General features: G+C 33.2%; 1 long non-coding RNA gene across 1 annotated transcript; it reads right to left on the reverse strand.

Moving 5' to 3' along the window:
* Positions 1-1,901: 1,901 nt before the first annotated feature.
* On the reverse strand, positions 1,902-4,959 carry LOC127833692 (uncharacterized). The gene is made up of 3 exons (XR_008027546.1): positions 4,926-4,959; positions 2,456-2,760; positions 1,902-1,996 (listed from the first exon to the last, which is right to left on the reverse strand). It is a non-coding gene; the product is annotated as an uncharacterized LOC127833692 (long non-coding RNA).
* Between the last annotated feature and the right edge of the window lie 11,989 nt (positions 4,960-16,948).

Raw genomic sequence — 16,948 nt, forward strand, 5'->3', positions numbered from 1 at the left:
TGTGGCGTCCGTCGAACCGTGACGGTAACGTCAATTAGGTGAACAAATGTTGGCATTAGATTATTAATGAAATTCCCAACCCGCAAACAAGAAAGAGCGAGACATAATAACATTAAGAACATCAAAAGAGGTCGAAATGAAATCATCATACTTTAAATTGACTTTGATCACTAACCTTTTGTTTCACGCTTTAGATCATATTGTATAATGGCTACAATATTTTGAGAGAAAAAAATAGGCAAATGTTAAGATTCTCAGTAGAATCACATCACATTTACATCACATTTATGCGCTTTAAAATAAAGACTGAACACTATTGTTAAAGTAAGTTTAGATTTACAATAATAATAAGTTTAACACGTTATTGAAACGTACGTGTGTGATAATATAACATTAGGCAATGAGTCAAGTAAGTCTCTCGCTCGCTAACATTTGAGTCGTGTTCTGAGAAAACTGGGCATAATGCATGTGCGTAAACTGTCGTCCCAGATTTGCCTGTGCAGTCCGCACAGGCTAATCAGGGACGACACTTTCCGTTTTTATGACATTTTTTTGTTTAAATGAAGTCTCTTCTTAGCAAAAATCAAATTTAGGCGGAAAATGTCGTCCCTGATTAGCTTGTGCGGACTGCACAGGATAACATGGGAGGACACTTTACGCACATGCATTATGCCCAGTTTTGTCAGAACACGACACATATATAATTTAATCTCGCACCCAGTGCAAGATATAGGCGTCGCCTTACAAATGACAGTACATCAAATGAAACTGCGTGTAAACACGGTTCTACTTATCATAACTAACATTCCATTGACCACGTTAATGTTGCCTGTGTTCGTGTTTTTACTATTATGCATTTAAGTAATACTTTGAATCTTTATACTAGCTATTTCGTTTTAAAGTTAGGAGTATACACGCGTCACAAGTTTTTAATCGACTCGTCTGTTTTGTAAATAGGCAGATTTATTCCATATTGTTCTACAGCGCTGTGGTAGGATTGAAGAAGGTCGCTTTGTTGTCGTTTTGGCGAAGTTGCGTGCGATTTCCGAACTCTCCGTCACGACAACACGAAATACCGACAAATATATCGGACATAACGAAAACGGGTACAAATGCGACTATTAAAGCATTTGTCTCCTTTTCTATAGTTTCGTCGTGTATATATTAAGTTCGTCTGAGTCTTGGCGATTTTTAAACTCGACAACAGGCCTGATCGATATGGCATACATCAGTTATCATATTTTTGTGCATAATTGATCGATTTAGTAGAATCAGATAACACACATAACTGTCGTTACGTTGGAATTCAAACTATTTCGAGTATCGTCTCGTTTTTACGTAATCGCCCGTATAAGTAACGTTAATTAAGTTTCATATTAATAATGGCTTTTGATATTTGCTTTGGTCCAACTAATTATCAAGTAAAACAGTATATAAATCAGTATTGATTAACTTACAAAGTGAGCTAAAATGCAAAACGCCCTATTAGACGCTTTCGGTCGATTGTTGGTCAAAAAGAAATTTCTTATTAAAAAATATATTCCCACAATAACAATCCCGGTTGTTTAAAAGAACTTCTTAAGAAACTTTTAATTCTTATTCGGAGCATTCCAGAATACTAGCCTATTAGCATTGTCATTCCTTTTACCTCCATTTTGTGCGCAGGTTAGTTACTTGATTAATAATGTAATTGATACCATCGCTGTCAGTATGTCGAGATTATTTTTATATTTTCGTGATATTCCATCGTGTTAAATAGAGTTCATGCTTTTATCATAAGCTCCATAATGATGAGTATTGTTACACGTTTCGCCCCAGTCAATATCTTAATTCGCAAATCAAACATGTCCCGTTTGTCGTCCTTCAACTTAATTAAATAAATAATACCAAGTCGATTTCGATTTAGTTTATGTATTGCTTTGTTCAATAATATATGACAGTCAATTACAAGTAAACGGTTGCTGTAGACTTGTCCAATTATGGTACATGCGCTTTTCTGAAACAGAAATGACAATTTTTATCGCAGTATAAAAATAATATAATCTTCGTGAAAGTAACACGCTAATTTTTCCCGTCTGTCAACAGACTTAAGGATATTTCATGTGTCGAAGCAAAGGAACATTGAGACAAATGGAATTGATCTTAACACAAGAAAAGGTGAATGAAAATTAACAACGTTTCCACTTTCACAGAATAGAACAAGCATAAGCATCCAAACAACGGATCTCCAAACCGCATTCGCTAATTGTAACGTTGTATTGGTATCCGTTACATTGCACATCGGATATGTTAGGCATTTTTAATCATGTTTGAGTGTTTAAACATGTTTGCTGTATTGTTGTGTGTTTGTTTTTTTCGTTTAGGCAGGGTTTCACAAAATATTTGTCATAATACGCACACTTTTAAATTCACTAATGATCACTATGTTAAACAGGAATACATTAATCACACTTACCTTTAAACACAGTTTCGCCGCAACTATTATTTGCCATATCAATAATATCCCCGTCTGTATTGTCCTCCTAGGATTTGACCTAACAATCCGCCATAATTATTGTCATAGCCGCCATAGTTTCCGGGCCAGCCGCCGTAGTTTCCGGGCCAGCCGCCGTAGTTTCCGGGCCAGCCGCCGTAGTTACCGTTGTTTCCATATCTGTTACCATAGTATTGGGCGTTTGCTACCGGAGCACTTGCCAGAAGCACTGCGGCTGCCACTAACAAACACAACAGCTGGTTGGTGTTCATCTTGTGTGATCGTTACTGGAATGCATGATGTACATAGTCAAACATTATACTGAAAACAAATTTGTAACACGCTTACATAATAGAAAATGAATTGAAGAAATAAAATCAGCACACTAATCTTCGTGGGTTAAGGGAGATAATAGTTAGAAACAGACCAATTATGTGATAATAATTAGGCGAATTTGATCATCAAACATGAAGGAGCCAACATACATGTAATGCTTACTATTAATTAATATAAAACAAATTAAAGGAATCAAACAGTTAATGTCGTACTCATCAAATTATAAGCTTAGAAACAATACTAATGTCATGTACATTTGTGGACACTGGCAGTTCAAAATAGGACACCGGGGCTAAAGAAATGTTTAAAAGTGTTGTGCGCTCATTGGCGTCAGATAAACAACCAAACTGTTTAGTAGAAACTAAGTCACGTATCAAACGATGCACAAATCAAGTATAATGCAATTAAAAGGGCTGAACAAGTGCGTCAAAACCGAAAGACCGAAACAAAACTGAATGCGAGAATTTTACTTCAAGATATTCTAATTTAAGTATTTTACTTGAATTCCCATAAATCATAGCTGCCTTTTTTCATATCATTGTCGTACGTGTCTAATATAAATTGAGATTATGGTTATTGTTAAAGCGAGACTATACGATTTTGTCAAATATGTATGCATTTATATAAAATGTGGAAAAAAAACTTATTATACATATATTTCAATATAAATTAAAATAAAAGTTGAGACGAACATGTGTCGAAAATGCGAAATAAGCCAGATATTCAATTCTGAAATCGAAAATGTTTGTACAGTCGATTTTGCCAGCATGTATATCATGCATGTACGATGTGAATCTAAATTTAGTTTAACGGTTCATTTTAAATTCCTGCAACGTTATCTATTCATAAGACACACGAACACTAACTCCAATCCTAATAAAAAGGCGAATGCTTCGATTATTGTAGGAAAATATGTACGAAAAATCTTCGTCACAATCGGCTCGGGGCGCTTATTTGTCTTTTCTGCATTTTATGAAGTTCGTCTTCAATGTATAATTTTTATTGCCGATTTTGATTTATTGTAACATATTTTTATAAATATATATATAATGTATTACAATTTAACACATATAAAACTCGTATAGTCTCGCTTTAATAATGCTAGAGCACAAAATCTTTTTGACATTTACTATATGATTATATATGACCAATCATTAATATATTGTAGTCGAACCATATGTTTATTTAAAGTGTGTTATTGTGTAAGTGTCTTTATAAATCTGTAGGATGTATGTTGCATTCCACCCTTGTATAGTTATGGTATTTATCGGCAATGCTGATTAAAACATGTTTTAATGGCGAATACTTCAAGGACTAACGCGCATCAGATAATATTTTCCCAAAACGTTTAAATAATCAATGTCAGAGTTCGAAACATGTAAAATTTAAAATTTGCATTACAAATGACAATGTATATCGAGAAATAAAATACAATTCTGGTAATTGCTAAAAAACATGTTTTCAACGTACAACCAAAACACACTTACAAAAGGAATCGCGTGAATTGATTGCTGGTATCTAATATTCACATGGATAATATCAATGAAGCATACTGGTCGCTCTCATGTGTGACGTACGTTAACTAACAGTTGACAAAAGAGGCAACATTGTGCTTCTCTTTAAGCATTCAGAATTCAGAAAGAGTTAAAACAGTCTTTTTATTTAAAATACTAGAAATTATTGTCTTGTATGGTATATGGGATAAAGGTGATATATGATGTGGGAAAAGGGATATTTTTTGTATAACTGACAAGCTAAATTATTCCTAAGATTTTGAATATGTGTTCAATATATTTCTCCAAGTATGTATATAGCAAACGCACTTGAATTTAATTTACAATATCATTTATTTTAAGTAACCGTATTGCTGATCATCTTATAAAAAGAAGTCGAAGCAATTTTATATCATTTAGATAAAAATACGAAAATAAAAGACGTGGCTTCAAATATAGTCAAACCATCCGTCTTTATGTGTTCACGTTTTCTAAAACTCAGAAGCAAATAATTTCATTTGTAAATGTTAAGATACGATATGATACACTTCATACAAACTGGACATATTATTAAATATTACATAAATATTTCAACAAAATATAACCAATTAAAAAACACTCACTTTTTTCGTTGCTCGAAGGGTTCTAAGCAGTCGGTAATGAAGCTAAAATGAAGACGTTTATATACCTGAAGTATGGTTGTTTTTGCACCATTAATCTAGATCCTTCATGTCCAATCAACGTCCAGCTCGTTAACTTCAAAGCTTAATTAAAAACATGCGCGGAATTAACCTAACTTGCAGATTACGTGTAATCAAGTGTATTCAGATTATCGCTATTTTCGGTAATTTCTATTAAAGAAGTCTTTACGGATGTACATGTATTTATTAAAGTCTGATGACTGGCCATCTGTTCATTTAAGTTCAATGTTTTTGTACATACACTTATGCTTTCAAAAAGTGTGTGTCATCCGAATACAGACACAAGAAAGAAAGTTGAATTCAGATCCGTATTGACAATCGATTAATACAGCCTGATGCAGTAATATTCTTCCATTTACAACACTCTTAATAATTGGTAACCGGAAAAAGCCACGTATATTTAGTTATAATAATCCGTTTATTATATATTAATTATAATTTGAACGTTAGTAAATGTTTCATTACTGTGTTGTTGTGTTTTTAAAAGAACAGACAATGGCGAGAACCATTTGTGCAAACATTTGCTTGAAAAGAAAGACGCAAGTGATTTTCAACGTTCATATGTCAAAACGTATCCCATTTTTTCATAAAAATGGCTCTTATATTAACATGATAACACACCCGTCAACAGAATGTGTGTAGTGCACGTTACGTTTTAATTTCAATGTTTACATGAAGCCGGAACAGCTGAAGAAAATTTAAATGTATTACATTGTGAAACTAAATTTTTGCGACTGATTTTTTTTTTGTAATAAAATGTTAGTTTTCGTGAATTAAATAACGTAGGGGGTGATATGAATAATATTATATGGACAGTTTATACCAACTTTTAAATGCACCTTTTTATAATTTAATTGCATAAGCATGACGATTTTTTTTAGCACACTCTCTTTAACAGGTTGTGTGTTTGTCATGACAGATGTTGTGAAATAGCGTCCTTAATTACGTGTTGAAGTTGCCTTGCAAGTCGGTTTCCTTATAACATGTTAATCTTGTCTGTACTATATAAGCCGATGTTATTTGGATGTTAATCACATCGTACAGCGGATAAAGTATTTCGACATCCGAATATATATGTTCATGCGATAATTCTACCTAGCATTTCTCTTCTAACAATACAGCATAATCAATTGTAAAATGCTGACGTGTTTATTCCAGAAGTGACAGATGGTGTTCACTCCGATTTCAAGTAAACGCTAAGTCGCAGTATATGAACTCTGATATAAACGTTAAAAACGATTTTAATTAAAATTTTGTATTCTGTTCATGGTGTATGGCCATTGGGCGATATACCAAATAACTGATGTATTATATTATGTGAAAAGGATTCACACGACAACATGAAAACATAGACTTGATTTTCTACTACACAAACACATGAATACAGTAAATATAATGTCCTGAAATTTAATACATAGCTAATAAAATTGAATGGTACAAGTTTCCCTACACACATGCTAATGAAGCAACTTATGTTTTAAGTTTAAATATATTAAACAAACATAACGCATCTCTGTAGTAATATGACCATTAGGACCGTTGTACCTAGATTCAATTGACAGTTAATGCCTATTAGTTTGGCCGATGCGCAGATACGTTTTGTCCAATTGTGCACTTTATGAACATTTTATTGGCGACGAGGAGTGGTGTTTTATCACCTCAAAAATCAGTATACATATTTTTGATCTTTTTGCATTACAAATTCGGTTAAGTTGAATCGTATACTTATGTTAAACTTGCCTTTAATTCCGTTAGGAACATAATTCATAATTAAAGTCATAGTAGCTAGCAATTCTGTACGCCATGCGTCGACTTGAGTGATTAAATTATCATCTTTAACTGTTTGTTTTGCATTCTGCTGCATGAGCCAGAAAGGTCTACGTAGTTGTTGCTGTATTTATAGTTATTGGTCCTGATATACTTAAACCCATCCGAAGAAACGGCCAAACTGAAAGTTATTTTTTAACGGAATAATATTGCCGCGTTTTTCATAGAATTGGTGAAAAATTTCAGACCTGCTGATTCTAATATGACAGAACCTATGCAAACAAAAGGAACAATTTCTGTGCGTTGTATATGGTTTTCTTGTCACTCGAGATATTCTAGATGCATTTGATATGTCCTATTAGGGTGATGGGGTTCCGATTCTGGAAATGTAACAAGGTTAGAGCTCGGTATTTTCGATATGTACCGTACCAGGATATGTTAGTCTGCATATAACGGAGAAGAAACTTCATGCGGTCCCCATTACTGACCATCTTCCAGAGGTGTATGTCATGTTAGAGGACTCGTATTCTGCATTGGCCTATATCGTCCAACAACTCAAGTGTTTGTCTTTCAAGTAAAGCAATCCCTAAGGCGCACACATAACTGACATAACTGGTACAACATGTTAAAGCAGAAAACTATCCATAAAATAGTACTATAAAACTGCAATTCATTATCAGCCGTGATTATAATTTCTCTGAGAGTCACCGGTGCTCACAAGGAGAATGATAGCACAAAAATTCCTACGTATTGCCATCCTTCGAGGCGCCGCTATTCTCTTTCGGTTAATCGTTCACGTGACTCTTTACAGGCGCATTTATATGTGAATTTAGACTAGCCAATCCCAAATAAAAAGCGTTCCGTTTTACTCGGTATGTAGTGTTCAACCAACATAAGTAACGTGACAAATGTTTTCCGCAAATTTAACTAGTCAGTTTGTCAGGACCAGAACCGTTAAATACCGAATTACTGATTAACGTTTAGATGATTCAGTTGCAGTAACTGAGCTATCGAACGGCCTTAATTCTGTTCCATTTTTCTTACTTGAGATATTACGCCAATAAAATTCACGAACTGGATCATACTCATTGAATGTAAATTGAATTGAAGTGAACTCAGGGCTCAGGACAATGAAGACTCCGATGCTGAGGTCACTTTTTAGTCTTGAGTTGTATAAAATCACCTTAAACGACCGGACAAGATTTGAGCTGTAAGCATTCTGCTAGGTGGTTATAACTCTGTTATTGATGATTTTTAACACAATCAGAAGTTATACATGTGCAAACCTTCCAAGAGCATGTAATGTATCACTAATAACTGACGACACTTTGTTTGGCTAAACTCGTGCACATCAATGTTGTGTATATATTGATCTAACTGCAAATAGTTTGATTGTAAAGGGTTAACACATGTCATCTTAAACAACGTTTAAAGGAAATCAGCCAGTGGTGGCAATCGCCACAGTGTTTAAAGCAAAAGTGACATAAACAATTATGTTCCCTTACTAATCGCGTGGTCAGTCGAAAGTGCCTCAACATCCAATTAATTTCTTTTATGTAGAACCTTGTGTAGGCTTGAACACATGTAGTTTAACTTCACAAGCTGTTTCTTATACTTGTTTGGTTTGTTTTGTCTATCCGTCCGCCAATATCCGAACCCCTACGCAAGGTTGATAAGATACAAAAGCTGCGTTTGTAAAACACAAAACAGCGTTTCGAAGCAACACAGCAGCTACATCCCTATTGAAAACATCATGACGAAGTTATTGTAAATATATATTTGACAAAGTAACGGGCCTTGGACAGTAACGGAAATACTTTTGGAAGTGTTATTTAAAAGCAAGAAAATTGATGAGTACGGTGTCCACAACTTCGCACAAAATCAATGGACCGGAACGAAACCCACTCTTCATCTTTAAGAAGGTTAACTCACATACCAAAAAGCAGATACAGATCTGAAAGCGTTTCGAAACAAATAACTTCGGAAAACGGTGATAATGAAGAAATGTCTCAGTTCAAGGCCCATAACTTCGCAAAAAAGCAATGAACCGAAACGAAACTCAAACTTCATCTGTAAGTCATGTAGGTAGACTCAAATACAAAACTTCAGCTCAATATCTGAAAGCGTTGCGTAAAACATTTCCGGACAACGGTTTTAGAAAATTACTCAGTCCAATGCCCATAGTTTCGCATAAAACAATGGAACGGATCGAACTCAGACTTCCTTTGTCGGTCATGCAGGTAAACATACATACTTAAATACAGCTCAATATCTGAAAGCGATGCGCAAAATACCTTCCGAAAACAGACAATGTCTAAGTCTGAAATCTCCGTGTTATCCGTTAAGTGTTCAGAGAAGTAATATGTGAAGCGCACTTTTGATCTACATACATAAAGTATGCAAGTAAGCAAATATATATGTTAATTTGTCTATGAAAGTTGTTATTTTTTTCTGACTTGAATCAATCTATATTGTGTACCGACTCTGATTTTTTGTAACTTTTTTGTGAAATTCCAGGATTAGGTTTCTATTAATTTTCCGTAATTCGATCATATTCACTAAATTTATTATCAAATTTGTGTTTGGTACATTTGATCACATTCAAGAAATTACGTTTAAATTAACAACACAAATGATAAAGAATGTCTTAAAAGGGGGAAGATATCTGTATGGCCTTGCAATTTCTTATTTAAGTGATGAATTATACAAAAATCAAACGAAAACAAAAGGGGGAAACAAATGACATTTTTTGGCCTTATGGGGGTTAAATTTTGCTTCAACTGTTGTAAAGCGTACATACAAATCATATCGCAACCTTCCAACACGTTAATAATGTCTTTCAAAATAGCAGGAAAATATATTCAAATAATGCAGAACAGCGCGCGGTACTCGTAAACTTTGAAATACAACTTTCAACTAGTTACGTTAGTTTTAGCTTTCTTGGCGAACTTAATGGTCATAAACAAATAATATAGAAGTGTGTTACTGTTTCTGTATATATTGTTTCAATAGTATACCATATATCATCATATTCGGTTCTCACATTTAATTATCATTTAATAAGACAATTAACCAAGAACACAACAAATAATCAGATCAAATGTGATATGTTTAATCTGATCGGTTGATAGAAGAACTTATAATTCATCTGAATAAAAAGGCTCTGTTCGTGATGCTAATAACAGCGGAATAACACTTGTTTTTTTGTTTTCTAAGTTGTTTACAATCATTTACAATCATATAAAAAATGCCACTGCGAATATAAGTACATGTATAATTATGCGTTTGTATTTGAAATAAAATTAAATTAAAAACAAATTATATGCCAAAGTGATAAATTATCAGTGTACAATTTCCTTGCCTCTGGAATTATACTACTAATCAATAATCAAAACACCCTCTAATGTAATCTAGGGCGATTCCTAATAAGTGAATTAATCAGCATCATAGCGAATCAGCAAATCAACAATGAGCACGTGCGAGGGTGGAGTAATATTGACCAATCAACAGTTGAATATGGTCATGCTGTTCGGTAGTCAGGCAGCTCTATATATTCGCTTCAGTAGGAAAGTCAGTACACGCTAGACAGACGGGCAGATAGGTCACAATTACTTGTTGTCGCGAAGCCGTTTGGCCGCCGCCTATATCCTGTCGTTCAGAATAGTTTACGGACATTGTAATACGGTGTATTAGAGACTTATCAACAAAAATGAATCACAGTTAAAACAGAAATGCACTTGCGTACGTTTTTGTGTTCCATCGACTATGCGACACAGGCAGCGATTTAACTCAATCAAATGAATCCGATACTGACTCGAGATCATCCGTAAAATAAAATGCCATCCTGAAACGATTTTTGATACTCAAAAGTTGCAGAATGGTTGTATTTTAACGTTTTCACACGAATTTACTTGCTTTAGGGTATTCTTTTTGCAATAATACTTCGATTGGAACTACGTGTTGTTGGAAGTATTTATTGAGCATTATAGTATTGGGCAGTGTCAATGGAACTTAAAATGTGTGGTTCAAGGCGATGAAGCTAGCTTAACGCATTTTTGTGTTTCATTGGTCAATTGCCTTTATAAAAAGACCATCGGGAGTTTACAATAATTTCTCTTCTTACAGCGTTTTTGAAATTTAATTTTTCATAAAAGATTTTTATCGTTTACAGATATTATTATGATAATTAGGAAACTTGAACATATTATATATAATGTATGAAATAATGTATTGGCACAAACATAAACGCATAAGATATTTCAAACTCGTAGTCTGAGCTTTCTATTATGCTAGCCTTATAGCATTATCAACGTTGTTTTCTCTGTTTTGGTAGCTTGCAAATTAGTTAATTAATGATGTTATTGATACAATCGTTTTCAGTATGTCGAGATTGTTTGAATATTATCGTGATATGAATAGAATCTTTTACTTCAAAAAATCCCTATTATGATAAGCATTGTTATATGTTTCGCCCAAAACATGACATTTATTTACAAAGCAAACGTGTGCCCGTTTGTCTTTAATGAAGTGAATGTGTGGATTAATACCAAGTCAATTTGTGTAGTGTTTTGTATAACGATCTATGAACGTCAATCACATGGAAACGGCTGCTGTATGTTCGTTTAATTATGTCGATGTCAATTAAATTAGACATGGTAGACATTTTGAATCTCGGTTGACTATTTCAAATGTGTAACTATTGTAACTATTTGATCTTCGTTAGAGTTGTGTTTTGCAAAAACAGTTTAATATAATCCAAACATAATTACAATTAAACCACTGATCTTTATGTAAATAATTTAAACAGAAATGACGGTATCACGTTCTCCTTTAAGCACAACTTCATCGCAAGTATAAATTGCTCAATCCATAATTTCCTTGCAATTTTTCTTTTCCTTTTTCCAACCATCCGCCGTAATAATCGCCATAGTCTCCAGCGCCATTCCATGTATTTGTCAACAATGATGATTCGACACTTTTCTTATGAAGATTACTACATGGATTTACGAGAATCAAATAATATTTCCTCCAAACGTTTCAATGACCACTTCCAGATTGATTTCGAAATATGTCAAAAGTAAATTTCTCATAACAAATGACATTTTATTAAGTAATAAAAGACAATTCTGTGAATTCCTTAAACACATGTATTCATCGTACAACCCAAACACAACAACAAAAGTAATCGCGCAAATGTATTCATTGTTTCTAACATATATAATGGTCTCAGATCAATAAAGCAAATCGGTGATTGTCGTATGAGAGGTAAACTTATGCTCTTTCTGGAGCAAAATAATACATGTTTAAAGTGATGACGATAGTCAACATTTGAATTAATTTTCACTTCCGTGGTCCCAATGAGTGGCAGATTCCTGTGTAGACCGCTGTGTTATGTTCATGAATATACTTCAATCATATATGCGTAATGTAATCAATTTTGCACAGATAGTTATTAAAAGTTCAAATCATTATTCAAATCAGGTTTCTAACATTTTAGTACATATAATTGGATAATTTAACAATTACCCAAAATCAACTCCGAGTTAATTTTTCAAAACTGTTCACTACTATTGTCTGCTATATCTACTGTTAGTGTATACAGAATAGCAGGTTACTGCCTGATCGTTTTGTATATATCAGGAAAGGCTTAGAATAAATAACGGCGAGGCTTGCCGAGCCATTATTTTATTCGTGCAGAGCCTGATATAGTACAAAACGATCAGGCAGTAACCTGTTTTTCTGTTAATCATACCTCTACGACCCCGATTTTAAAGAAATAATGAAACAATCGCTTAATAACTGAAGTTTTAGCTGGAAAGAATATGACTTGTCGTTTGACGTGTTAATAATGACGTCATGAGCGCGCGCGTTTAATATTTGTAAAACAATGTTTTTTTGCTGTTTGTGTTGCATTTTTTGTTTAAAATATATTACATCTTGGTATCATATTCATGTGTTTGTTTTGTTGAATCTGATTCGATTTTACTAAAAATGATTACTTTATAGTTGATTCCGATTAATATGACCATCCTCCAAACATTACTGATATACGAACTTCCTTTTAACCATGATATAAAAATATATCAGGCAACGTTATATCAGGACATAACAGAACAGAACTTCGTTATGTTATGGTCTGTAGCATGCCCTTTGTATTGTGCAAACCGTTATAATGAACACTGTATTCTTCATTTTGGTCGTATGACACCCGGGATCAATCCATTCAATCGGATTTTTAACCGTATTTATAATAATTTCTTTAAAGTATGTTGAGAAATCGGAATTCACGCTAATTTAGATTCATATAAATCATCATTTGTGTTACCTGCTTTTTGTTCTAAAAAAATGTATAAACGGATTTTTTCAAATTCATTATATATTGAACTCGGCTTGATAAATTGCGCTATACTGATAACAGCTCAAAACATGAATGCATCGGTATATGTTAACTAGAGATCTAAATTATACATCTAACGATTAACAACAGTACATAAATATTAGATGGACCCGGTCGATTTTCAGGAAAACATACAGAAGGTAAATTTGATTTTAATAGACATATTCCAGAAAAATTAACACAAATATTCTGACGCGTAACTAACTCGGTAATACTTGTAAGTTTGCTGATCAATACAATATGCCATTTAACCTCCTCGAGAAGTTCAACAAGTAGACAAATTTTGACTACGTTAATCGCGTATGCATGTTTGTTCACAGATTGGCTTTTTTAAAACAGCTTCTCTCTATTGTAACGAAAATAACCCCGTTTGTTTTTTGTGTGTGATAAATTTTGGGTTAACTGTGAGTTTCGAGTCGTTGACACTAATTTAAAATTAATTATTTATAATTTTACATAATTATTCATAAATAAACGGCATGATGTCGGTGCATTCAAATACGTTTTATAAGATATTTTATTTTTATTCCGAGCATACAAGCATTCTTGCCTAAAAAGTGTCAGTTTTTGTTCGCTGATTTATTAATTAATTAAAAAGTTCATTAAAACACTCCCTGTGGTAATGTCGAGATTGTTTGAAAAGTGCCGCGATGTTACATCTTGTTAAATTAAATCCATGCCTCAAACATTAACTCCATCATGATGAGGTATGTAATCTGTTTCGCCCCAAACTCACTCTTTATTTGCAAAACAAACGTGATCCATTTCTCATCAATAAACTGATTGAAATCAATGATATCAAGTCGAGTTGCGATTTAGTTTATGTTTTATTCAACAATAAAGTAAAGTCAATCAGCTTGAAACGGTTGATGTATACTTATCCAATGGTCTAGGCAGATGCGTATTCTGAAACATAAATCACAATTAATATCGTAATAAAAAGGAAGTAAAAAATATTTTCTTATATATCACGCTAATTTGACACGCCGGACATAAGAATAGACTGATCATTCATGCATCAAACCACATAAACATTGAGGCAAATGGAAACTGGTCTTTAAAAAAGCTGTATGAATTTTATTAACATGCCATTGTTTGCAGAATTGGTCAAACTTCAGCAGCTTAACATATCTTAAAAAATTATGTATTCATAGAAACATGTTGTTGGTATCTATTATATTGTTCATTAGACATGTTTTACCATTTGGATATTGTTTGACTGTTTGACAATGTGTGCTCCATTGTAGTTCGTCTCTTGTTCTTGTTTAGGCTTTCTTTCGCCATAAAAAAGTTAAATACTGAAAATATTTATGCTGTAACTAATGCTCTTTATAGTATGATGGTATCATAGGAATGGAAATAGCCCACTTACATTTAAGCATACTTCATCACATTTATTTTCCCCATCCATATTTGTTATATTTGTCTCCCCATCCAAGACCATTCCATCCGTCATAATAATCGTCATCCCAGCCGTTCAAGCCGTTCAACCTGTTCCAGCCGTTCCAGCCGTTCAATCCGTTCCAGCCGTTCCAGCCGCCATATCCAAGTCCGCCAAGGTTTTTGTAATCACCGTTATATCTGGCGTTTGCGACCGGAGAACTCGCCAGAAGCACTGCCGCCGCCACCAACAAACACATCAGCTGTTTGGTGTTCATCGTGTGTGATCGTTACTGCTTTAAATTGTCAAAAAACATACTGACGAATTATATTATGAAAAAGCTTTTACAATAATAAATCAAATATCTTAGAGAAATATTTAACAGCATAATCTGTATGTTGTATGATAAGCATTTACCTATACAAGCACTTCTTAATATGTGATAATAATAAACAAATAGTTTTGATCATCAATTACATGTGAGCCAACCTATGTGTAATGCAAACTATTTAATAATTAAAAAAAATACTGAAAAAGAATCAAACATGTTATATCGTATCCTTGGTATTGTAAGCTTAGAAATACGATAAAGATTGAGTAAACATGTGTGGTTTTTTACAATAATAAAACGGAACTAAATTTACTTTAACAAGTGAAACGCGTTCATTGGTGTCAACAAAAGTTTTCAATAGAAAATGAGTCATCAATCAAATATGCAAACATTTGTAAAGCAAATATATTGCAATTAGATGGACTGAACAAGGTTGTCAAAGCTGAAAAACCCAATATAACACAAAAACTGAATGCGAGCATTTTTAAGTATGTAATTAGTATTCCCATAACATTAAGCTGCATCTTTCCTGACTAGTTGCATATTGTTGATACAATCTACGAATTCGAATTGCATGGATTGTTACTTGAACAGTTTACAACGAAAACACAGCGATACAGGCAAGAATATATGCTCACAGTCACATATTGTGAACAAGTACACACCTTTTGCATTTGTGGTAAAACAATATATTAAGTATTTCCCCCAAAACGTTGGAATAATCACTTTCATATTTAAAAAATGTAAAACGTGCATTCTTAATTTGCGAAAGGAAAAGCTGGGGAGGCGTCCGTTTTTATGAGGTTGGTTTTACTGTGTTATATATTTAATTTGTTTTATTCGGACAGTTTTACTTCTAAATTGTTGGATACCGGCTAATATAATGTACTTTTATAGTATTTGATCATTTGACATAAAATCATGATGAGGATGTGGATAAAACAGACAAGCCCGAGTTTGTCAAACACTCCGCTACCAACAACTTCCTTGTATGTACTTGAAAGAAACGGTAAATAATAAAATCAGATGGTATAGTGGAGTTGCTAGTAAACAGTCGAAATGAAGAAAAACATTCAGCTTTTAGCAACATTATTCGTTTGTTACATTTATTTTTTTTTAAACGTGCGTTTATAGACTCAAATAATTACCATATAGCATGTTAACTTAGATGAAAGAACTTGAAGATTTTATCTCGTTTACTCAATTTTAAATTTAATTCACTAAATTTCTTTTGATAAGTATTTCCACAAGACCGTTCAGAAAAACACTACATGGAAAAAATCAAGTTCACGTGTGTTTTTTTTTTTCAAAACTTATAGAATAGAATACCTGTTATAATTAAAATGCAACCGGAAACACAGATATCAAATAAGGAAAAGGACCCGTGGTTTTATGTAAACGCTAATTATTTCTACGATTTCTAAGTACTTTTGAATATATTACAACAAGGTTGTACAATGTATATAGCAAACGGATTTCAATTTTATTTGCAATATCTTTCATTGATCGTATTACTGACCATATTATTAGAAATTTAGAAAACCTTTAGCAAATATATAAGTTAACTAAAAATAAAAAAATAAACAGAAGACGTTGCTTCGAGAATCGTCACATCATCCTTTTACGTGTGTTCACTTTTTGTACTAAAATTCAGTAAAAAATATTTGATTTTTGCAAGGATACGATATGTTAAACGATAAATAAAATCAAAAGTATTATTAAATAAAATATATCATTTAAACCAATAAAACCAGTTATACAAGACTCACATGTGTCGTTGCTCGGTGAATTATAAGCATTCGGTAATGAAGCTAAAATGCAGACCTTTATATACCTGAAGTATGGGTGTATTTGCTCCATTTATCTTGATCCGTCATGCCCAATTAACTTCCAGCCCATTAACTTAATAGCTTAATAAGAATCATGCGCGGGATAAGCATAATTTGCAGATTACGTGTAATCAAATTTATTCACTTTATTTTTGGTAATCGCAATATTACCTCGCGGATGTACGTATTTTTAATAAAGTATAATGACTGACCATCTCTTCATTTGAGTCTAAGAATATG

This window comes from Dreissena polymorpha, chromosome 6 (genome assembly GCF_020536995.1).
Source record: "Dreissena polymorpha isolate Duluth1 chromosome 6, UMN_Dpol_1.0, whole genome shotgun sequence".
Taxonomy (NCBI): Eukaryota; Metazoa; Mollusca; class Bivalvia; order Myida; family Dreissenidae; genus Dreissena; species Dreissena polymorpha.